Raw genomic sequence first — 25,330 nt, forward strand, 5'->3', positions numbered from 1 at the left:
TAAGGTTGGTTAGTTATTTTCATATCACTCCATGCCATTAGTACGATTATAATTAATTAATCTAATTAAATAAAAGACATGCAAAATGGGGTGGGTATACAAAATTTTGCTTAACCCGCTCCAGCACCACCTCCTCTACCCGGATCTTCAAAGCTGACCTCAAATCTCTTCTCTTCCAGAGACACTTTCAGAACTAATACTTTCATTCTCAGGCCCCTCTAGGAAGTTCGCTCTTCATTGTAAATTTGTACTGTTTCCTGTATATTCCTCAACCATGCGTGCTGTGTTAGATTTTGTGTTTGTGTACCCTTCATTTTAAGTCTCCTATTTATCTTTGTAATGTTCTATTATGTAACACTTTTCTCTTGTAAGTAACTGGCTCTATTGTACAGCGCTCTGACACCTTCGGCTAATGTCCGCGCTTTATAAAAATGCACTAAATAAAAATCAGGGAGTATCCAAGATGGCCACTGTGTTTACACGACCAGACACCAGACCCTTTGGTATACGCTTCCTGCAAACAATGGGGATAGGGGGGTGTCAGAGCAGCGGCTAGACTCTATGGTTACTGAGACGCTCTGGCTTCACTGGTATTGCTCAGAGCTCACTCGTCAAACCTCGTTGGTTGTGTGATGGAGTTCCTTCTTCGTCGGAAGTGACGTAGGCGAGGAAACGGCCTCCGGTGACATTTTTCGGAGCAGTTTTTCGGAAGGAAACCGGTGCGTGGGGAGTCATGAGCTGAGGCCTGTCGGTGGCAGAGACCGAGGCTCCATGTGGCGCCTTCAGGTGAGAGGGGGCTGGGCCAAGTCGTCCGAAGAAGCAACTGAAGGGCAGGCTCTGGGCGGTCCGGGTGCTCAACAGTCCGGCCCCGACCAGTTTCGGAATCCCATTTTAGAAGTAGATGGGATAATGCCGTTGTGTTATGTGGAGCCGGAAACCTCGTTTTAAATGAGCCAATGCTTAGCAGTATTTCAAACATCATGGTTTTGAGTCCATTCATAGCGGTCGCATCTTACTCTGCCAGTGTAGCATGTCCCTAGCTGTAACCACTCTTGTGCTGTGGTTTTAGATGTGAACTAGATTAACTAGTCATCCCAAAAAAACAGGACCAAATTGTAGCTGATAATCAAAAAATTGTGTGCTATCCCACTGATGCCAAAGTTGTCTCGCCACTAGCCCCATCTCGTCGCATAACTTCATGCTGGATGCCTCCAGGCCATTTTGTTTCCTTGCCTGTTTAGACGGGTCGATTTATTTATCTTTGATCACGGCGGCAATCGTAAGGGTGCACAGAGTTATTTATCTGCTGGGCGTTTTGTTTAATTCAGAATTTAATGCATCTTGTGTTTAGGATGCGACTTGTAGATGGATGGAATGTATGCACGTGTATAGTGCTTAGTCCACATGCAGAGGAGTACTATATAGGATCGAAGACGAATGAGTGATAGGAGGGGCGTTGCTGCTGCAGTCAATCTCACTGTTGTGGTGTGATGCAGTAAGGTCTGCCGTGGCACACGACAAACTGGATATCCTTACGTTGGCATGATAAGTGTGCCTGTCTGTATTTAGGCCCACCCGAAAAGGTGGTGTCTGTTGATCAAGAAACGGACCGAGCAGATGCGCTAAATGCGATGCAAGAATTTTGGGAGTATTGTGAGTGAAGAGGCGGCTTTGGAACTGTATAACCAAGTTCGAGTCCCTGCGACACTCAACATCCTGTGATGGCAGACCACAATTTCCTCTGTCAGATATATTAATGGGACTTTGACATCGAGACGATGGAGGGGCCAATGTAAAGGCATTTCCCTTTAAAGTGAATTGACCCCGTGAAATAAAACTTGCAAGTGGGCTCCTTGATACTCCAACCCTGTGGATACTTTGCTTCCGCTGACCTTCATCCCGTCTGCCCGACGTGTTTTGCACGCAGCCCTTAATTATTTCTGAAACTGTGAGACTGCGCTCCTTTAATGCGAGGTACACACATGCACTTATGTTTAAGGCGCAAACGTGTATTTACATCTTGGGTAGGCCCTGGTTGTCTGCACCTATGCACCTGGAGCAGTGAAGCACGCATTGGAGCATAGGTGGCTGCAATATACCGATGTGCAGTACGCTGCTGCTGTCATATTTGGTGTCTGCAGACTCAATCAAACCCGGGGTGGTGGTTGGGGGCTAACAGGACTATGGCCCAGGTCTCCCTTTATGCCATTGCATCGCAAAAAGGACAGCGTTGCGTGAGGCTTGATGGGTGAGATTAAAAATGAGGAGGGATGCTCCCCTTTCTATAGTCTGCCTGTGAAGACAAGGAGAGACACTGTAGAGGGAATGGTAAGAAAGGCGAGCGAAAGAGACGAACACAGGATAGTCAAATACAGCGAATACATGCTAGACAAGCATCAACGCGAGAAAGGGGTAATTTGGCACGGGAATAGTGAGCAGGGGGAGAAGAATGCTAGCAAGAGGCGAGAGTGCGCATGGGAGAGAGGTGAGACAAAGGATGGGAGGGACGGAATTATGGGAATATGAGTGACAACAGGTTAAAGAATTAAGAGAGAGGGAGAAAGAGGGCAAATATGAATGAGACTGGAAAAGTGGAATGGTGTCCGGGAAGAGCAACAAGGGCGAGAAGACCACAGACATCCTTTGGCAAATAGGTATGCATACTCTGACACAATATAAAAAAAAGCCCAAGTGTATTTTTTTTCTAGCATGGTGTTGCACAATGAAAATAACTTGATTGATTAATTGTTGGCAGTCCTAATCTGCCCTAATTCTCCCTCAGACTCCACCCCTAGTCCATGGCTCAATTTAGTGTACGCTAAGAGAAAGAACGTTAGGAAGATTTAATTATTTTATTCGGAGTAACCAGCATGTTCATGGTAAGCTTAAAGTAATTAGCATTTGCGAAGCTGTTTTTGACTATAATCACGATTTTGAGTGTCATATGAAGTAGAAGGATGTTTTTTCGAATCTAAATGTCAAGTTAAGCATAGAAGAATGATGAAGGGGCACCAGGAAGCAGTATGTGCTAGGTACAGGATGACATTTTTTGTTTATAATTGTTGCGATTAACGTTCACAGAATAACAGGCGTCTGGTGGATTACAGTAGAATTGTTTTTTTAAACAATGTGGAATGTTACATTTAGTTGCAAAAGATGATTGAAATACGTTTATTTTTGTATTTGTAGATAACCCTGACGAAGGGAATCAATTCCCGAAATGCATTGGGTTGACGTAAATAAACCATGGCATGTGGAACCCACTGTGGACTCCTGAACCTTTTTTGAATATTGGTGAAACGACTGATTGAATAAAATTAATTGAACTATTAAGTAAGGATGAAAGAGAATGATTTAAAATTGAAGAGATAAGCAAAGAGAAAAGCATAGGAATTTAATTCATTTGATTCAAATGATGATGCAGCAGTGCAGCTCGGTGGAATCCAAGGAGGTTCCCATCGTAGTTTTGTAATAATGGTATTTTATCATCCTTTGCTGCTGTGGACCCTACTCGTGCCCATCCCTTTCTGTGATAACTACTGGAATCCTTATCCCAGGGTTTTTTTTTTTGAGGATCACGGTTTACTTTAAAATAATAAATAGAAATAAAATCCTAACCCATACTTGGTGACCTATACTGTTTCCTGCACCACTGTTTACAAATGAGTGTTGTGAGGTGGTACTCTGGAAGTTAAACCTACCCCGAGTTCTTTTCAGTCAATTCAACCTATCCCACCCGATAACCTCTGTCCAAGCTCACCCCAGAAAGAACCTTTCTGCAATGCCTGTTCGTGTATTTCCATTATAAAGGGATTAGTAGTACAGAGAGAAAAGCGAATTCGGCACAAAATGTTCAGTGAAAAGCTAGACGCATGTCCATAGCCCACATATGATACTGACACCTGCACACATCATATTAGATGTATTCTTCCCCCTACCCCGCCTCGCTTTTTGAGTCGAGCCTAAGGACAGCGCACATGTGCTGCTCGCTCTGAGAGGCATGCTGTCTGTATTAGGGTATGTTCTTGAAGCATCTCCCACTCTCCGCCCATATTTGTCATTGGCTTATGTCAGTGCCCTTCGTAAATGCTGGCTTCTGATTCGTTATGAGGCTTGTTAGTTCCGCCTTGTCTCCATTTGTTACCACCTATAATGACTGGACCTTTTACTTGGCTTGTCATACAATGTGCGTTATATGTGGGTGAGCACTACTTTGTTTTTTGACCATGGGAACAAACAATGGCGGGTGCTTTTTTGTTTTTATTTGCAGCACACCCATCTCTTCTCGTATAGATCGCTATGCCGCTCTAAATTCAAAATCGACACAGCACTGGCTCCGAAGCTTTTTATTTATTACTTGTAGTGGGTTTGTATTGTAATGGAATGTCATGATGCTTTGTTCTATGTTGCCCCGTGCTTGGAGTGTACGCTGTCTGGGGTTTGATCGGCATATGTCAGTTGCAGATCGAACTTCTGATGGGGGTGCTGCTCCTTGTCGTAGCTGAAACTTATCGTGAATAAACTTACCTTCATTCAAGAAGTACGTCTTCCTTGTGGTACCTTCTTATTTACTACATTTGGCGACGATCGGGTTCTGCTTCAGCTACCGAAGAACTACACGCTGTGGTATCGCCACGTCGATGCAGTTCGCTGTGGGCAAGGACTGGTATCCAAGACCTTCACGTTGATGACCGGAGCTTTGCCCTCCTTCAATCACTGATTTGGGTGCCTGGTAGGAACCGCTGTCTTTCATTTTGCCAGTTTGAGGAGATTTTGTACTTGCTGGCCGTTGGAAGATCGCGCTGTGCCTGCGCTGCTTCGGAGGTTCCACTTACAACGTGCGCATGGAATTGGCTGCGTAGAGTGTACGCGAACGTCGGGCACGCAGCTTAACGCGCCTACGCTGCGTCAGGACATACAGTGGCCATCTTGGCTCTGGGGTCAAGCTGTTCACAGGTATTTACGCGGCTGTTTTCAGCTTGTGGAACAGCTGATCGCGCATCTCGTGATGCACCACCTTTAAATCAACGGCAAGTCCATTCAACAGTGTGCCAGCTGACCGCGCATCTTGGTGATGTGCACACCTTTCGGTCAACATCTGTTTCTTTAAGCAGTGTCAGCTGTTCGCGTGTGCCAGTGGTGAGCACACCTTCCAAATATACTCAATCTGATGCAACCAAGCAGCGTGTTAAGGTAACCTGTACACATTTTTCATTTCCTTGGTGACTCGCACATCTTCATAGCCAACTTTGATTTTCTTCAAATCTTGCGGTATTTCTTCTTACCTTTTGTGAGGGGTTGATCTGGAATTTAGAAGGGCGTTATTTAAAGGCAACCGTATCAAATTTAGTCTAAAATTATGGCTGCTACTCTACAAATTACACAACCACCTCCATTCTTAGCAAAACCTAGTAAGCCATCCATGTTGTGGTTGGAGTGGTTCCGGCAATTCGAGAATCACCTGTTCACCATTGATGCCACAAAGTACTCACTTGCTCACAAATTTGCATTAGTTTTTGGCAGTTTAGGTCAAGTGGCGCAGCGTATTTTTGACATCTTGCCTCCAATTCCTCCTCCTCAGGGACAATCTGGTGACAAAGAATGGAACATTTATTTAGAGGCAATTGCCAGACTTGGGAAGCAATTTTCGGATGCATCTAATATAATGCTAGTAAGACATCTTTTTTTTTTTTAAACGCAAACTAGGTGAAAAAGAAAAGGTCGAAGAATACATTTCAGCTTCGAGGGTCCTGGCTACCACTTGTGGGTTTGGGTCATTATTAGATGATTTCGTTGGGGACCAATTTTGTGTTTAACTGTGCTTCACTCAATTTTTAAGCTGCAAAAATCCTTCCCTGACGTTGGTAATAGACTTGGCCTTAAGCATCGAGAGATCTATTATTACAACTGAAGCTATGCAGGCAGGCTCTTTCTGGTTTCGGATCAGGAGAAACTCCTGAAGAAGGTTTGCTTGTTGTTATGAAGGATAAGACTCTGAAACCTGGTCAAAAGAAAGGTTAACATTTTTGTTACAGGCGTGGATTGAAGTTTCATATGAGTAATTTTCCTGGCTGCCTGGCTGTTGGTAAGCGGTGTTCCATTTGCAAGAAGATTGGACATTTTCAGAAAGTTGGCAGGAGCCAGAAAAAACCTATACATGTGGGCAGTGTGGATGTTAAAAATGGATAGGTGTGCGTAGTCTTTTTTTTAATAATATTCTTTTGACTTTGGATTATAAAGAGGAGCATATGGGGATTAAAGGCCCCTTGTGTGAAGCTTTAATTGGTGGAATTGAGACCAAAGTTATGGCGGATTCTGGATCTCAAATAACAATTCATCAAGATTCTTATTTGTATGAGAACTGGGGAAAAATGTTGCTTTATCACACACTGATGTAAACCCAAAGGCCTTTGGAGAGAAGGATATTGACATGTTGGTTTTCTTTATGACTAATGTAGAGGTTTTGGTGCGGCATATTTTTACAAGTGTATGTGGCTGTCAAGGGGAAGAACATTGTGGGCTGGAAGGATCTTGCTCGGATGGGTTTATATTAAGTGCCAGGTGAAGACAGCCCAGTTAGGGTCAGGGAGATCTCCGTGTGTAGTGTGAATGATTCCTTGTGGGCCTGTTGGCTGAATTTAAACCTGTGTTCAGTGACCAGGTTGGTTGTGTGAAAGGAATGGAGCACAAAATCAGATTGTTACCTAACGCTTAGCCAGTGACCTACAAGGTTAGACCTGTGCCCTTGAGTGCTAGAGAGGAGTTGAGATCTACACTTGATGGGTTGTGTTCTCAAGGTATTATTCAACCCACTGAGTCCTCGCAATGGGTTGCCCCCATCGACGTTGCCCGCAAAAAGACTGGCGAGATTATGCTCTATGCGAACTTGAGGGGTCTAAATAATATTATGGTCGACTGCCATCCCCTCCCCAAGATCCATGAGTTTTTAGCAAATTTGGGTGGAGCTAAGAGGTTCTCGTTTATCCACCTAAGGTCAGCCTACCATCCGATTCCGTTGGCTAGGGTTTCTCAAGAATTGACCACGTTTGTTACACCTTTTGTCGCATACAAGTTCTTCAGACTTCCCTTTGGTCTGGCATCTGCTGCTATCATTTTTCAGAGACTGATGGACACTCTGTTTAAGAGCATGAATGGGTTACAGGCCTATTTGGATGACATCCTGATCTCTTTAAAAGGTTCTGAGGAACATTGTGACCTATTGTAGAAGGTGTTGTCCGCCCTGGGTGAACATGGCATGACTGTAAGAGCAGATAAATGCAAGTTTGATGTGAGAGAAGTAGAATAGCTGGGACACACCGTGTCTGGTGACGGGATTAAACCACATTTTTCAGTAATCAGGGCTCTCAAGGAGGCAAGACCTCTTTGTGACAAGGGCACGCTTTGTTGTTTCTTGGGGTGGCTGAGTATTACGCCAGATTTGTAGTGGACTATGCTCAGACTGTTGAACCCCCTGCGAGTGCTACTTAAGAAGGGTCTGAAATTTGTGTGGTCAGAAGAACTGGATGGAGTGTTTGCAAGAGTGAAAGAACTAATTGTTTCGGATCAGGCTCTACAGGCTTTTCGAGACGATTGTGCTTCTATCATTACTGTAGATTAGAGTATGAGAGGTTTGGGGGCGGTTCTCAGTCAAAAAGTGAATGGCAAGGAACAGACTGTGGCGTTTGCCTCAAGATCTCTCAAACAATTCGAACAAAATTACAGCACCATTGAACGGGAGGTGTTTGCTTGTGTTAGGGTGGTTCATAAATTTAAAATGTATATTTGGGGTCTCCGATTTTGAAATTTTCATGGACCATCAGTCTCTGACCTTCATTTTCAGCAAAGTTGCGGCTTATGTCTGCCAGGTTGACTAGACTAGTTTCAAAGTTACAAGAGTAACATTTTGAAACAAAGCACATCCAGGGTGGTAGAAAGTTTCGAGCGGATTGTTTGTCAAGAATGTTGATTAAGAAAGATAATGAGGATTCGGGAGAGGATGAGGTGGAATGTGTTGCGATTGTTATGCAATTGAGAGTTGTAGTTCGGTCATTTCTGAAGGGGAGTGGAAGGATGCTTGCACGAAGGCTGTTATTCTGTCCAGGGTGTTGGAATACACTTCGAATAAATGGCCTGAGGTAAGAAGTTTGGTCGAGGATTTGAAGAATTTTGCTTTAGTGGCTGGTGAGTTTTTGTTGAAAGATGATTTTGTGATGAGGGGACAAATTTGTTCCTCCTATTAGCTTAAGGAATTTCATTATTAGGGTCGCTCATGAAGGTCATTTGGGAGTGACAAAACTTCAATGAAGATAAAACAACACTATTGGTGGCCTGCTTGTGATGATCATATTAGGAGTTTGGTGGATGGTTGTGAGGAATATCTGACAAACACTGGAAGCTGACACGATTACCTTTGCATCCAACTCCATTTCCTAGAAAACCATGGGATGAAGTCGGTTTGTACTTTTCAGGGCCATTTAATGTTTTGGTGTATGAAATGAGGTATTTAATCTTAGCTATGGACTACTATTTGAAGTGGGTGTACTACAAGTTTGTGGAATCACCAGATACAGAGAATACCATTGGATTTTTTTAAAAAGGTGTTTTTGTTGGAAGGGGCTCCTAGAGCTTTGTTGACGGATAATGGGACGCACTTTGTCAGAAAGGATGTGTACGTTTTTAGAGATTCGGGATATCAAGCACTTTAAGGTACTTTGTATTCACCTGCTTCGAGTGGGCTCGTGGAGCGAGGTAATAAAGTTCTTAAGGAAGGAGTACAGTTAGGAAGGAACATCAAAAAAAAGAGTCCATGAAATTTCCTTCAGGTTACAGTAACCTTTTTAATTTTTTTCAAATTTGATGATTCTTCAACGAGTTGCTTCAATCAACCATACAAAATCGATTTTGTAGATCACAGTTGCATTTTCTATAGATCAACAGCCTTTCTGCATACGCGTTTCGTCCTTCCCTTAGGACTTCATCAGGGCTTGAATTCCATCAATTCTTATTTCTCAATTTCTTCAATACTCCTCTTTTCACTATGTTCAAAAGATAATCACTTAAAAATCAATTATTATTTTTCTGAAATCCTTCAGTCCTCCTCCTTTCACCAAGTTAAAAAATCTTTCACTCTATCAATCTTATTTCACAGCGATCCTCTCTCCTGCCGCGGGCCCGATAAATCCCAAGCGGTGGAAGGAATTCAAACGGCTTTGGCTTCGGGTCTAGACGTAGGAAGGTTTTTGGAGGAGGTGTGCAATTGCAATACCTCACCACATTGTATCACCAAAACTACTCCTTTTGAGTTTCTGAGGGGTAGAAAGGCAAATGCTACTTTATTTCCTTCCTGGCTGGAAAGTAGAAAATCTGATGTTGAGGTTGATGACTTTTGTGCAAGTGGTGTGGCAGATGCAGTCAAGGGAAAACAGCTGGACATGAAAAATGTTTGACAAGAGGGATCGCATGTGTGATTTGGAAATTTCAATTGGTGATTGGGTATTGTTTAAAAAAACCCTTCAAGGTAAAAAAAGGGGAGTCTGTGTTCTCTGGCCCTGTTCAAATCTGTAAGGTAAGCAAGGGAGCAGTTTTTTTGGATTGTAAAGGTTGGTGGCACAAAAGACAGCTGGTGAAGGTGACGCTGGATCAAGTTGACTTAATTGGAGGCAGGAAGGTCGCATGGAGGTAACAACATGATCATGAGTGAACGCTTTGGTTGCAGGTTGGTGAGGGGTCTGAGTGTAGGAGTGAGTGTGTGAGTCCGTCAGTTGGTGGGCCTGTTGGTAGTTCTTTGAATGCAAGCTTGGCTGGTTCTGATCATGGGCGTTGGGTTAGGAGACCTCCATCTAGGTTTAAAGATTTTGTTAGATATTAACCGAGAGTTATTTGGGTCGGTCTGTTTTTGTGTAAAGGGGGGAGGTGATGTAGTGGATTTGTAGTTTAATGGAATGTCATAATGCCTTGTTCTATGTTGCCCCGTGCTTGGAGTGTGCGCTGTTGGAGTTCGATCGGCAGCTGTTGGTTGCAGATCAAACTTCTGGTTTGTGAGCTGCTCCTTGTCGTGGTTGAAGCTTATCTTGAATAAACTTCCCTTCATTCAAGAAGTACGACTTCCTCGTGGTACCATCTTATTTACCACATTACTACTTTTTTGAAGGACGCAGCGTCAGATTCATGGACCCAGTTTGTTTTTTTACAAAAAATGTGCATGCTGAGCAAGGCTCCCGATTTAGGAACTCTGCGCTCAGAAAAATTAAACTATCTATCTGTAATGTTGAGCGCGGGGCCTCTTCAGGGACACCATGCTCTACAATACAATAGGTCTGTCTGACTGGAATGGCTCTTTCATTGCTCACTTCCTATAACTGTGGCTGTCCCTTTCAATCAGTCACGGGGAGATAACTTGTACCACCAGAGAGCTTGGGGTCTCTGGAAGCATCTTGCGGGGTCTGGTAAGGGAGTGTACAGGAACTAGCGGTCTCTGAATTGAAGTGTGCACCGCATGTCGCTCTATGGGTTCAGTTTCTGTTGCTCTCTGAAAGCAGTACGCAATGCCTGTTATTCAAGTCTGATGCCCTCTGAGGCATGTGCACTGCTGATATTTACACTCTGCCTGGTGCTCTCTGGGGGCAGTGGACCTTTTAATTGCTTCCTAGAAACAGTGTGAAACGCCAGATATTCCCTGCAATTAAGTGTGCAGTATTGTATGCTCTCTGAATGGACGTGCAGTGTCTGGTATTCCCTGGAAGGGAATGTATAGTGACTGGTGATGTCTGGTGCTCTCTGGAGAGGAGGCTGCAGTGCTCTCTGGGAATAGTGTGACGTGCTCTGGCAGGGAGCGTGTGTAGAGGGCCCGGTGGTGTGTGAAAGAGTGTGCACCGCATAGGGCTCGCTCTCAGGGATTAGTTCACTTTCTGATGCTCTCTGCAAGCCTGTTATTCCCTGCATTGTCTGGGAGGGATTGTGGATTAACCGTTACCTAGCTCTCCGAGTGCAGTGTGAAGTCCGTGGTATTCATTCGCTGGGTGGCAGAGTGCAGAGAGGGTTCACCCAGGCACCGCGTATACAGCACCAGGGCATCTCTGGCAAGAAGTGTGCAATTCCGGGCACTCCCTGGCACCGAGTGATTAGTTATTGGAACAACCAGGCCATATTCCCCCATGGCGTCCATTTTTAGGTCTCGCCTGACCCAGCGCATGCGCTGGTCTGGCGAGACTTATTGAGAGGGCTCCAAAAAGTGCTACCAGGCCAGCCTAGAGCTACAGTCCATGTGCGTGGGTGTGCGCGCCGTGCTTGACTGCGATTACTTTCACGGCCGCATGGCCGCTTTGATCTTTGATGTTTGATCGCGATCACTTTCCCAGCCACACGACCGCTTGCCATAGCCAATAGGTCTTGCTTTTGGGACCTTATAAGTATTTAGTTATGCAACTGTTGCATGGCTAAACACTTACAAGGTCCCAAAGGCGAGACCTATTGGCTATGCCAATGCTCATTAGGAAAGTCACGTGGAGTCGGTTTGGGACGCTATCGATGATCTATCCTCCCATTCATCATTCGAGAGATATCGGGCTCATCACCGTCCCTACATACGTATACTTGAGTATGCGCACAAAAAAAGTGTGCCAATTGCGTGCTTTTTCCCCCGTTTTTTTTACAGTTTTATATAGCGCGAACTCGACCGGAAGGTATCTGAGCGCTGTACATGAGCACCAGTTACGTTCAACACATTCATTCTTGGTAGACACGGGGAGATGAAGGGATTTGACCAGAATCGCAGGATGTTCAGCCGACGCCAAGACTTGAACCTAGTTCCCAGCTCCAAAGCCGGCAGCTCTGTCCTCAGTCACCCCTTGAATATATAACGTGTTCTTTGTGTTTGTGATATGCTAATTGAACTCCAGTACACATTGTAAACAAACATAGTTATTTACTTTGGGCCGGGCGTATTTCAATGGGGACGAGTTTGATGCTTTTAAAGTGTCTGGGGCTCAGCTTGCGTTTCCTGCTCCTTGGCCACTTCAGCCGCCAGTTCCTCCAAAGATATGTGCACCGTAATTAAACCATAAGCGCAAATGCTGCGTGTGAATGCCTGTCACTAGCATCAAAGTGGCCAGAAGCGTTTGAGGTGCTATATAGGGGAAATTAAGTACAATAAACATCCGTATTTACAAGAGTTTGAGCTATTGGAATTGTAAATGACAGTGCCTTTTATTCAGGTGTTAATCAAAACAGATAAATAAAACGCATTGTCATTTGCAATGCCAATAGCTTAAACTCTCGCAAATGTGAGATCTATTGCATTGCAAATGCTTGTTTGCTGATGTATGTTAGACCTGTAAAATCTATTTTACAGACTGGTTCGATTTATAGTCTCTATCCAAAGATTGGATTCAGCTATGAAAGTTGGATTCTGACTTATTGCATTGCTTTGAAGTCTAGTGAGAATGAAGTACATCTTCTTCCGCTGGTATCATTGGCGCAGGTCGGCATGTCTGAATAGGGCGACATCTAGCAGCTCCTGCTGCAAAGTGAAACAAAAAATACTCTTCTTCCTAGTTTCCAGAATTTGTTTAATGGATTTTGAAATGTGCAGACGTGCTCATCTGTGTAATCCAAACCTCTTCCTCGAACCCATTTGGGACCCATGAATTGGGTTGCATACTCAACTGCCTCCTGTGCCAACGTGGAATTTGTTATTTTTACCTGGGAACTGAAGTGGGCTGACAATGTTCCGAGCTTGGAAGGTATTTCCCCTGTTGCGATAGTGGGTGATGGGGATGGAGTCATCCATGAGTGTGGGTTGGGATTATCACTAGAAACCATGTCTGTGTGGTCGGATGGACTTGCTCTCGGTCAGTCAGTTTAGGTACAGGGATTGAATCGGATATGTCAAATAGGGACAACTGGGGTCTATCAAGAGTCAAAGGAGAATGAACTGACCAGGTCTGGAATATCTACCTCAGTGGAGGAAGCCTCTTCTTGTATGAAGTCAGTCTGAGGAGACTCCGGACGATGATGTATGTGCATTACCCCTTGGGCGTTGAGACAAAAGGCACTTTGGGCACATCTTGCAAGGGCGTTGGGGACCATTGTCCTTGACGAGGACTGCCATTTCATTAATTTTATTTGGGGGAAGCTCTAAAAAGGATATCAAAGTAGGATTGAATATTGACGTATCGTCTGAGGAAACTCCGTCATGAGCATCCCTACCGTAGGTATTGCCAATGGTACTAGGGGCTTCGGAAGAAGAGTAGGGATGTAGGTTCTCATCCAGATCGAAGTCCAGAGGGCATTCGTGAGCAAAAGGCTAGTGAATTGACCGTAGGAGTATATCGGTCTTTGTGATCCCAGAGAGCTTGTGCGTGACTTACATTGGCGGTATGGTCATAGAAAAGAGAACAAAAACTGACAGGGGGTGTGTGGGAAAATCTCTATCGGAAGAGGTCGAGAGATGAGGGTGGTCGCAAGGGAGGTCTTGGGCAGTGTGAACCGTCAACGTCGTGTGAGGCCTACCTTCATTATAGGGTGTTGTGTCCTGCCGAGGTATGGGAGAGCATTGCTGAGACGTGGCATAATGATTGAGACCTAGGGAAAACAGCTGGAACACCTCCGCCGTGGCTACTTTGGCAGTCTGTGATAAAAAATCTTCTACGGCCTCTACCCTCACCTTGGGAATGGGAATACCCTCAGCAAACGGTGCATAATCGAGGCATCTATCTGAGCATTTGTGGCTCCCCGCAATATTACCAAGTCATGTGCATAAACTTTGCATGGTCCGTCTCGCATCTGATGCCATCTGCGGAACTTGACGTTGTAGTCTCTGAGGTATCTGTCAAGTAAGTGCGATGTAAGTAATGAATCATGGTCATTTTAAACTGCACGTTGCTAGCTATCTCGCGGTCCTGAGTGCAGGCTTTCATCCAGGGCCCCTCGGAAAGTGGTTTGAATAAGTCCTCCACTTATCTGTCCTGGACTCTTGTCATTTCAATGCTTCAGTCCCCCTTGAGGGCTTTGTAAATCTGGGGAATCAACCCCCTCGTGTAGCCTGGGTCCAGCAGGAGCTGTAGCGTCTGGGAATCCTCTGGCTCAACTGGAAAATCTGTCCAGACTTTGCGTCTGATACTGGATTTCTTGGCATATTGTAGGAACTGGTCCTGTTGCAGCTGAAACAGATACCTGGCCTCTCCCTGTATGGGGAAGGTGCCATTTAGATACAAGTCCCCAGCCATGCTGCAGCTTCCCCCAAACCACTGTCATATTCATTACTGTTTGTATCTGCCTATAAGGCCTCTGCCAGTTGAGGGGTAGTAAATGCAGCCACTTTTTACTCAGAGCTCGCTGATCACGTCACCCAGCTGTGTGTTTTTGAGTCCTGTGGGCCCTCAACCGTATTCTCCCCCCCCCCCCCCACCCCCCCATACAGCACACACACCTGGTCGCCAGGCCTGGGGATGTACCCTCAGTGTGTTGTGAGGCATTTATGGGTGAGGTGTGGGGGATGAGTCGGCAAAGTTGGTCCATGTAGGACATCAAATAAGGTCTTTTGGGAGTTTCTGCGACCACAACCTCTGTGCTCTTGTCTGAGTTGGTAGCTGTCACCGACACTCTTGCTTCCTCCCTCTCCGAACCCTGTAATTCCAGATCCAGCGTACCATTCTTTCCAAGCACCACTCGGTAGGGGGTATGAAGTTATTCTCCTCGCGCCTCCAAGCCAGCCGTGGGCAATGCAGCCCCTGCAACCAATCTCTAGAGCTTCATGGAACCGGCCCTCTCCCCGTACCTTCAGCCACTCCCACACTGCCTCCGGCATGGTAAAGAAGTGCTTATGGTCATTGTGTATTACTTTGATCTTTGCTTGATATAGGAGCATGTATCTTGGGCACATAGCCGTCAGTTTTTGTTTCACACCCCCAAATATCATCAGCAACAACCGTACTTGCCTTGTGTATTTGGGGAAAATGCGTATCACATGGTTTTTGAACGTGGGCTCCCCTGCCTGTCTGACTGCATTAAGGATAGCATCTCTGTCCCCGTAATATATTACCTTGCATTTACTGTACGGGGTGGCTTGCCATGGTCAGCAGCGTCAGGGCACCATGAGCTCTTTCCACGATGAAACACAAGGACAGTTTGGCCGATGGGACCGCCGTTCTTATCCAGTGCTCAAAAGTTCTGGGGTCTGGTCTTCCACATCCTCCTGGAAGCCCATACACCTGAGATTACATCGTCTGGCCCTCCCTTCTGCATCCTCAGCCCTGTATTTCGGTGCAGATGTTTTGGCAGAGAGGTTGGTTAGTTCGACCAGAAGGGCGGCCACCTCCCCCAGAAATTTAGCCATGTCCTGTTCTGTGATCAGCGAGTGTTCCACTGCATTCCGGTGGGCTACTCTTAGTCAGCTCACATACTGAACAAGCAGTGGCATAGCTAATAAGTCTCGCTTTTGGGACCTTATAAGTATTTAGTTATGCAGCACCATATCCTTGGTGCAACAACATCAACTGTTGCAGGGCTAAACACTTACAAGGTCCCAAAGGCGAGACCTATTAGCTATTCCAATGCTTGTTAATTTTGCTAGAGATAAAGTAAAGGCCATTTGGGCACAAGACATGCACTTGGAGATCAGGTGTGAGGGATGGCATGTGAACACATGAAGTGCTTTGCATTACCTGTATATACTATTCAACGTATGTACTTATCCTAAAAGTCTAGCATTAATCCATCTATGTAGTCTCTGTGCCAAAAACCGTCTGAAAATGAGACGCACAGACTGGTATCGCTGGCTGCAAAATGCCAAGTTTCTTTTCCATCCATTGGTAATTCGTTGACCAACATAACCCGCAGGTGGGTAAGAAAAAAACACAAACTGTAAACTTAAAACAAGCATTGGCATAGCCAATAGGTCTCGCCTTTGGGACCTTATAAGTGTTTAGCCATGCAACAGTTGCATAACTAAATACTTAGAAGGTCCCAAAAGCGAGACCTATTTGCTATGCAAAGCGGCCGTGCGGCCGCGAAAGTAATCGCGGTAAAGCGCAGCGCCCGCGCACATGCACTGTAGCTCTCGGCTGGCCTGGTAGCACTTTTTGGAGCCCTCTCAATAAGTCTCGCCAGACCAGCGCATGCGCTGGGTCAGGCGAGACCTAAACAAGAACGAGCCCGTGGGCGACCAATCTCCCCTTCTGCTGCTGCGCGGCACGGAGGCATCTGGTGTTTAACGCAATGCAGGACATTATGAACAGTGCAGCCCTACAGCAACCCAACACTCTTCTCCAACTTTGAGCGTCGCCCCCACTGGAGAATGACGGCAGGCATGGAACACCTGCAAAGCAGTGCAGTTCACACATGGTCCGTCCTCCTCAGCTTTGCGGGTGAAACACTACCCTGATTTGAAGGCGAAGGAAAGCTAAAGACAATTGGATAAGTTGCTTAAACCTGCCACGGGTCACATGCAGTGATGGGTACACCGAGGACGCAGGTCTGAAGGCTCAGCGACCTAATGCATCGACGGACAGACCTGCGTTTCATGCCACGACCCACTTAGCTGTTCATCTTTCCCGAGGTCGGACAGGGTACCATTGAGTTAGAAGAGAAAAAGTTTTATACAGTATCAAACGCACGTGCGCTTTACAAATGCGTATTATGATAGCCGTGGAGGAGGAAAGGGCACTTGCTACGCCCACTTGCCTCCTGTTCAGCCAGGTTGTGCTGTAAGTACTCCCCCCGACTTTTTATGCAGGGTGCTCAGAAAGAAAAGTGTCCACGTCCCGCTGCAGTGACACATTCCTAAAAGTTTGTGTGTAGCTACATTTCATTTACTTTAGTACTGGTGTTATGAATGGACAACTATTTCTGAAGGTTGAGGCTGTGGCTTCAGTACTGAGATGCCCCCTGCCACCTCCTCCCCACAAAGGAGAGTGGAGCGGAAAGCCCTCCGTTTTCCTTCCCTGCGCCCGAGGGCGTTATTAGAGCGCAGAGGCCTAGTCCCTGGTGTCCGAGAGAGCGAGGCGCCCCCCGGACCGGCTACCCGGACAATAAAGGCTGCAACGACGGAAGTAAGGACAAAGCCGGCGCAGATCAAAGTAAGTTGTAGCCGAGAGGAAGTGGAGGGGAGTACACAGTCTGAGTTATGCTTGGATAGATGTTCAGGAAGACCTTGCACAGGGGTCTGCTCAGGCACTGATCTGTGAGATTTAGTTCCTGTTAGAAGGTAGTAGATGGAGTTACACGTGGGCAGCAATGGACTGTGTTCGAACAGGAGTCTGCGTAGAGCGGATGCGTAAAACTATACAGTAGTTTAAAAGAAGTGTGTTCCTGGGCTTGAAGCGTGGTCGCGCCAAACTTGTATCAGGCATCATAATTTGCATCTGGTTTTTATGTACATATGCTTACTGGGCCACTGGAATTATGCGGTAGGGGAGGACAACCCTGTGGCATGGTTAACTGAATAGTACAGAAGGAAAAGGCAATTATGCTGCAAAATGTTTCATATTTTGTGATACTATTACTTCATTATTGATAGGTTTACACGAGTTACATATTCCCACAATCTGGGAAATGTTTCACCTCATTAGTAAGTGTTTGCACCCAAATTCAACAGTGAGCAACGGAGAGGTGATACGCAACAGTTGCAAAAGGTCTTCTAATGCGTGTCAAGACACGTTGCTGTGCTTTTAGTAAATTTGCATCCGTTTGAGCCTTATTTATTTTTTTAAATCTGCGGGTCAGGCTGCAGCTGATGAATATTGTGGTAAAAGCAGTAAATCCATAATTCTGTGCAAGACGCAACGATGCTGCAAAACTCTCATAATTCCAGTGGACCTGGGTATGACCATATTATGGCAAGGAGGCCTCCTGCTATAGGACACTGTATACAGTGCGCCACAACTGTAGGAATGAGTACCCAAGGCGAGCACAGATGACTCAGCTAACATTTCTAAAAGTCCGATTGTCTCATTTACCCTGCAAAAGCGGTCAAAACCCATACCTGCGGGAAACAGAATGAAATGTCTCCTGGCAAGAAAGTAGCTTCTTACGATGGACTAATGACGTTCAAAAAGCAAGAGCACTAATTTAGGATCTACAGAGGTACAGCAGAAGAGGAATTGAGGGCTTTTAGTCTAGAACATCGAATGTGCTAGCAAAAGAACCGTTCGATGCATATATGCGGCAAAGGTAATGCGGCATAAGTACAGATGCTTCACTCATCTGTACTCAACAACCGGTAAACAAATCTACAAAAAATGCCCAGAAGAATACAAACGTTAAACAACAGAAATATAGACGATGAAAACTTACCTTCAAATGAAGGGAATTACTTATACTATGCTTTCACTTGTACACAATTCGCTATCAGCAATTGTATGAGTTTAAGGTAATTTCGGTATATTAAGTCCTTCACACATCTAAAGAAATACCAAGAATACTGAACACTGCACCACTGAAATACGGTCCTAACAATTATTGAAGCATCAAGTTTAATTGTGTTGCTATTTACAGAGGCAGCAATGCCAAGAACACAAGGCATCAAACAAAACGGGGAAAAGTAACAACTATACAAAGAAACAAGCGGCAGCATAACATAATGAGGAGTGGAGAACACGGTCTTAGGTGGAGATGAAAAATGTTTGCTGCCAGAGATGCCGAGAGTAAAAGGTTTTTCACCTGTGCTCGCTAGCAGCATGTAGATGGATACCAAAGAAGCAAGTCAACGAGAACAACAAGCATTGGCCGCGCGGCCATGAAAGTAACGCTGCGCAGCCGCGAAAGCCATCGCGATCCCGGTGAAAGCGAACGTGATTGCGACTGCGATGACGCGCTCCGTGCTTGCAAAAATGAAAAAAAACCGCGAGTGGTGCGCAAGCGCGATGGGGAAAAAGTGATGTGCGCGCGCTTGTGCGTAAAATAGCGAGCTGGTGGCCGGCAAGGTAGCACTTTTGAAGCAGCTACGAAATGTCTCGCCAGAGCAGCGCATGCGCTGGCTCAGGCGAGACCTAAAAACGGCTTCTATTTTTGCTTCGACAGTCACAGTAGACTCCTCGATTGTGACCAACATCTGTGCTTCTGCTGGGCCCTGTGGCACCTGCAGACTCTCCCTTCAGTCTGGTGGGGGGGTAGAGGGTGTCCTTTTGCGCCTGCTCCCGTAACTATCTATCTTTGTTTGCTGGGCCCTTGCTGTGGTATATCCTACCCTATGGTGCCCAGGCTCACTCCAGTCTAGGACAAGTCTGCCCTTCACAAGTCTATGGGTCTGTGGCTCCAAATGTCTGCCTGGGTGGCAAGGGGGGGGGATCATCCATGTGTTTAACACATCCCGCCTCTCCTAGTAAGTCTCTCCGTTGCCATCCCTGCCTGCATGCTCTGTATCAGCTTTCAAATCCCGGCTAGAACCAGCTGGCCGTATCTCACAATCTGGGGAGACCATGCGGCCGCACCCGCAGGCAGTATCACCCCTCTCTATTTGTACAGCTCCGGGTCCATTACTCAAAGCATTTCCATTTTATTGGGGCTTTACCAACCATCTGCGGTGCACCCCCTGTGCTCTTTGGTGCGCTGGGCAGTCCCAGCATGCAGTGTCTCTCGACCCCAACCTTATAAGTAAGTTTGGAGGAGGGGTGAGGAGTGAAGTCCTAATTGGACGCTTCCTCCACAACAGGGTGTGGGCGGCAGTATTTCCCTCCACATCAGCACCACATTTGGGCCTCCTCGGGCACTTGCCACATTTGCATGCGCAAAATGATTGAGCCATGCTGGAGGGCCCCAGGGTGATTTCCCACCCCCCCCCGCAGCCTATATCCGGCTTCGTAGAGCAGGGCCATCCACAAGCTTCCAGGGCCGTCGCCTTTGAAGTGGATGTCCACATCGCCCAAGCTGGAGATCTTGCGGCACCTTTGTGCACTGGCCGCACACCATCTGCTTGTTCCCCTGGGTCGGCCGCTTACCGATCAGGGTGCGCTGCAGTAGGTCCTGGACACGTCTGCATCTCGGTGGTGGCACTTTGTACGACCTGGAGTCTCTCTTCAGTTTGTGGCACCTCCCCTGCATGAGTCGGCTGCGTCCCCCATTGCTGGTACCATGTCGCCACTTCCAGCTTCACTGCTCACCTTCTTAGTGCTGGTATGTGGGTAGTACATGAGCCATGCTGGGGGGCATTAGGTGTATTTTCCCCTCAGCCCAGAGCTGGCCCACAGTCTCCCCGGGGGATGTTTGGGATCATTAGGAAAAATACCATAAACGCACTGTATAAATTAATCCACCTTTTGGAACGAAAACAAGATTCCGACTCTAGAGCCAAAGTTGCTTGCAAAATGCTGCTAACCACTCCTTAGGGAGTTTGTCAAATCATAAGGCTGTATGGGGGGCTGTTGATGTTGGCGCTGGTAGTGGTGGGAGCTCCCTGCCCCCTCTAGGCTTGCCCCCAGCTGGTATTGGGCACCCGCAGGGTGCTGCTGAACACCTTGCTGTAGACTGAGCAGGAAACCGGAGCGGGTCCTGGGGGGCTCCATGAGGGGGAAGAGGAAGGGCGGCGAGGACCCTGGCGAGAAGGAGTGTAAATAGGACCCCGAGGGGGGTGAGAAAGATATGCCGTCCTGGGTAGAGGGGACTCAGGCGACCGCAGCCCGGGCTCCCTGCTCGCAGCCTGCGCATGCTCCGGCTGGGGCGGCGGGGTGTGCTCCAGTCCGCCGGACCCCGGGGATCCCCCGGACTGCTGCTTGGGGGACTCGCTGCGGCGTGCCTCGGGAGGAGCCCCGGGGCGCAGCCTGGGGTAGAGGCGCGGCTCGGGGGACGGCACTGAGTCGGTGATCGGCATCTCTCTGCCGCCGGAGGAGCTGGTAGGGCCGGGCACGGAGGCAGTTCCCTGGATCTGCTCTCGGTGCCTCTTTTGTGCGGGCGTCCCTGTCCCTGGGCCGCTCTGGGGCTGCGGCTGCTGACGGTCGGTGCCTGCTCTGCCCTGGTGCCGTGCGCCACCCTGGATCCTCCTCTGGCCCCAGCAGCGGCGCAGCATAAATTCTGCGCCGCGTGGGCGGCAGCGGCTGCCCGTCAAGCCCTGCTCCGCGCCGACCCCAAAATTTACCCCTGCCCGGGCTTGCTGCTCCACTGTGCTCTGCGTTTATGTTCTCACAAACTTAAAACGCCAGCGTTTGAGGTGATACGGAAGTCACCTCAGGCCCCGCCCCCTTTCTTCACCATTGTACAAATATTCCTCTAAAATCAGCCGAACTACGAATTCCGATTTACTCCCCTGTTATCAGGAGAGAACCCAGTGCTGCATCTTTTAGCCCAGCACTGACCCTGAAAAGTAATTCTAAGCGTACTTACCAGTAACTTGTATTTCCTTCCACAGGAATCCATTGTGTGGTTTTCAGCAGAAAATGTTCTAAGTGTCTATTTTCACAAACTAAAAATATTAACAATTTGTCCTTTACAAAACCTTTTGAAATTCACTGAAAAAACCATAGGTTTCAGGCCTGATATAGTTAGGAATTGGCATTTAAAAAACCTTTGAAATCCACTGAAAAAACCATAGGTTTCAGGCCTGATATAGTTAGGAATTAGCATTGAAATTCCTCCGATATAGTTAGTTGAACTAACTACATCTCGAGTGCCCGCATTCCACTGCTGATGTCACATATTACATCATTCATGACATGGTCAGTGACATCACTGATGACATCTCAAATGACATCACTGATGACATCATCCACGTGACCATCGGATACCTCATCACACACTAGTATAACCTTTCATCACTCACTGTAAAATACAGAGTGCCAGATGTAAAACCATTGACACACCAATACAAGTTTCTAAACACCCACTCAGTGATTCCTAGATCTATACACACATCTAATCACTTACCTATAGATTCACTCATACATGCTGTCAATGATCAATAGAACACTATCAAATATACTTGTACAGCTATATCGACATTACACACCAGCAGACATCCTAATCACTTATGCAAACAATGGATCATACTTACTTTTACTTAGCTATACACTTATAAAAACACCACTTCATCTATTCATATAGATAATAACTCCTACTTAGTGTGTTATAAAAACACTATTACAAGTATAGTTATCCATTCAGTCACTCATACAATCACTGAGTCTTATGTATACTTGTGTGTGTATATGTATATATATACTGATGCTGAAAGCCTTGCAGTGATGGGAGTTTAGTGTATATATATATATATATATATATATATATATATATATATATAGCTCCATCTGCACCTCCAACCCAGCGCACTCAGTAGACGGGTGCTTTGAAACGCGAAGGTGCACTCGCGTTTAAAATGCGCGCTCACTTCCAATCACTTTCAAGAACTTGGAATAGCACTCAACGGGACACTCCTGCAGTAATTTAATCATTTATTGCATTTGCGAGCATGAGAAAACATGACGCGTTTCGGCGATGCCTTAATCAAATGTTTTACAAAAATCGCGCCAGAAAACGGCATATTTCAAGAGGCAGAACAGGAGTCACATGATGTTATTTTTCATGGTCATCGAAATGGGACAACAGAAAGGGGCGATCGTCTTTAAAAATCAGCCGCCATATTGGGAGAAACAATAATTTAAATGTATAGATACAATTTACAAATCGTTAAACGTTAAACCATAAATAAGTCCCCAATATTGGTCTGCATCTCAGAAAAAGCAATTATTTACATAAATATGTACATTTACTTTACAGTTATTACGCCGTATATCGGCACATGAAGTCCCACGAACCTGACCATAATTGAGCCGTGTATCGGCAGTCTGCATTGCAGGATCAACAGTGAAATACGTAGAGGAAATATTCCTCCATTACAGAGGAACAACTTGCAACTGTAAATCAATTGCCCAATATATATCAAAAAAGGGTTTCTGACATAACGCCGTGTATCGGCCTGAACCCCTGCGTTAACACTATCTTACAAGCAGTAATGTGGCCCCTGATGCAAAAAAGCCTCTATCACAATCATTTTATACATACAAAAAAGATATGTTATCAGTCCTCACACAGAAACAGAACCACTAATATAAATATAAAACTCACAGAATCCTAAATACCTGATCTCTATCATGGGGTCATATTGCTCTATCCTGTTATTGTTTAGTCACCAAGATGGACCGATAATTCCTCGCCCACATTCATACCCACGGGATTTTTCGTACCCAGATCTATAATGTAACGTGATTCCAGTCTACGTAGTTGTTTGATTCTATCTCCTCCCCTGATGCTTATGGGTACCTGGTCCAGACCATAATAGCGTAATAGCTCCCTATTGCTATTATGTTTTTCAAAATAGTGCCTTGCGACAGAATAGGTGATATCATTCTTAGCTATCGCTCGCATATGTTCCAGGATGCGAATCTTGACACAATGAATCGTGCTGCCCACATAACGTAGGCCACACGGACATTCCAGACAGTAAACTACGTAGTTTGTGTTACATGTAATGAACTTCTTAATGGGTCGGGGATTCTTAAGGCCAATAACCTGATAGGTCAATGTCCTTCTACTACCTACACAGGCTTTACATTTGCCGCATGGAAAGAAACCTCTAAGATCCCTTAGGGTTCCCATCACCTTGGGGCTGGTAGGTAGATGGCTTTGAACCAAACTGTCCCTTAAAGATCTAGCTTTTCTAAAAGTTATTAGAGGGACAGGAGGAATATCTGGACCGATCACATGATCCGTTTTCAAAATGTGCCAGTTTTTTCTTAGAATTTGCTTCAATTGATTGGCACCATTTGAAAAGGTGGTCACCATTCTGAACTTATTGGTATCGCATTCATCCATTCTACTTTTCTTGTTTCTCTTTTTCTTGTCCTGTGTATCCATTTGCTGGTCATCTTTGAATAGAGTGGCCCTTGGTATATTCCTTACTCGCTGCAGAGTATTCTCAAGGAATGCTTTACTATACCCTCTAGTTACAAATCTACTGATGCTATCTTTGGCTGCCTTTTCAAAATCATCAACCCTGGTGCTGTTCCGTTTGAGCCGTAAGAATTCTCCGTAAGGGATACTCCTTACTAGCCCAGGAAGATGATTACTTGTAGCATGCAGGATCGAATTTCCGGCTGTAGGTTTGCGGTACAGTGATACAGATAGTTGGTTATCTACTACCCTAATCTGTAAATCAAGGAAGTTAACAGTTTCAGCACTGACTTCACCACTGAATTCCAAATTGATAGTATTCTTATTCAGATTGCTGATAAAGGTAGTAGCTGACTCGAAAGAGCCATCCCAAATAATAAAAAGGTCATCTATGTACCTATACCAACTGACCACCCTGTTGTACTCAATCGGTCCCGGTGCTCTGGACACCTGCTCCTCCCACCAGCCCACGAATAAATTCGCGTAACTGGGGGCGAAGCAGGTGCCCATCGCTGTACCGGACCTTTGATGGTAAAAATAACATCATGTGACTCCTGTTCTGCCTCTTGAAATATGCCGTTTTCTGGCGCGATTTTTGTAAAACATTTGATTAAGGCATCGCCGAAACGCGTCATGTTTTCTCATGCTCGCAAATGCAATAAATGATTAAATTACTGCAGGAGTGTCCCGTTGAGTGCTATTCCAAGTTCTTGAAAGTGATTGGAAGTGAGCGCGCATATATATATATATATATAGTTTTTCAATGGCCGAAAGCTTCAAGGTCGCACTCGGCTGTCAATTACCATTCCGGTTTTGCGTAAGGAAGCCAGCTTCTGCATACAGGTTAAAAGTGCTTTATTATTCCCAAACGCGTTTCGAGGCAGCAGCCTCTTCTTCCGTGGGCAGTCTGAAAGCCATGTGACATGGAGTGCATGCGCTTTTGTATGCTACCCTCAGTGGGTTCTTTGAAAGGAGATTTGAACACGGCAGGTCCCGCCGTGAAGAGTTCGCACCGCTATCTAAAATGCACAGGGATAGTCTTTCCTGAACTCTTCAGGGATCGTGTGACGGCGCAGTCAGCATGCAAATTTGGGAACAGAACTTGCTAATCTGAGGGCCACTGGAGGGCTCACATTGGTCCTCCAAAATCGTTTTAATGCGCACACCTACTGAAAGGTAAAAATCCTATGGAAATTAACTGCAAGTCCCAGCATGCACCTTATTGCAATTAATGATGAAAAGGCACACCGGAGGCCAGGGAACTAATTTTGAATGGCGCAGGGGACTGTGGGTATCCGAAAAAGCGTGTGCATTGAAACTGCCTCTGAGGAAAGAGCAGAAGAGCTCTGAAACGCGTCAGGCAGGAGGACAGAAATTATCGGAATGGCAATGCCTGCTCCTTTTCCAATAAATGATTTTGTTGAAATCACTGGCTGGAGGAGTGCGTCTCTTAATG

General features: G+C 46.0%; 1 protein-coding gene across 3 annotated transcripts in view; it reads left to right on the plus strand.

Moving 5' to 3' along the window:
- Positions 1-545: 545 nt before the first annotated feature.
- Positions 546-25,330, plus strand: part of ARK2N (arkadia (RNF111) N-terminal like PKA signaling regulator 2N) — a 269,417-nt gene continuing 244,632 nt past the window's right edge. The window contains exons 1-2 of one of the 3 annotated variants that reach the window (XM_085629231.1): positions 553-786; positions 3,190-3,333. The gene's annotated coding sequence lies outside the window, so the exon portion shown is untranslated. Of the gene's footprint in view, positions 787-867; positions 2,655-3,189; positions 3,334-25,330 lie in introns of those variants that run through there. The other 2 variants (XM_085629249.1, XM_085629240.1) reach the window with 2 other exon arrangements.

This window comes from Triturus cristatus, chromosome 2_1, assembly GCF_964204655.1.
Source record: "Triturus cristatus chromosome 2_1, aTriCri1.1, whole genome shotgun sequence".
In the NCBI taxonomy this organism is placed as follows: Eukaryota; Metazoa; Chordata; class Amphibia; order Caudata; family Salamandridae; genus Triturus; species Triturus cristatus.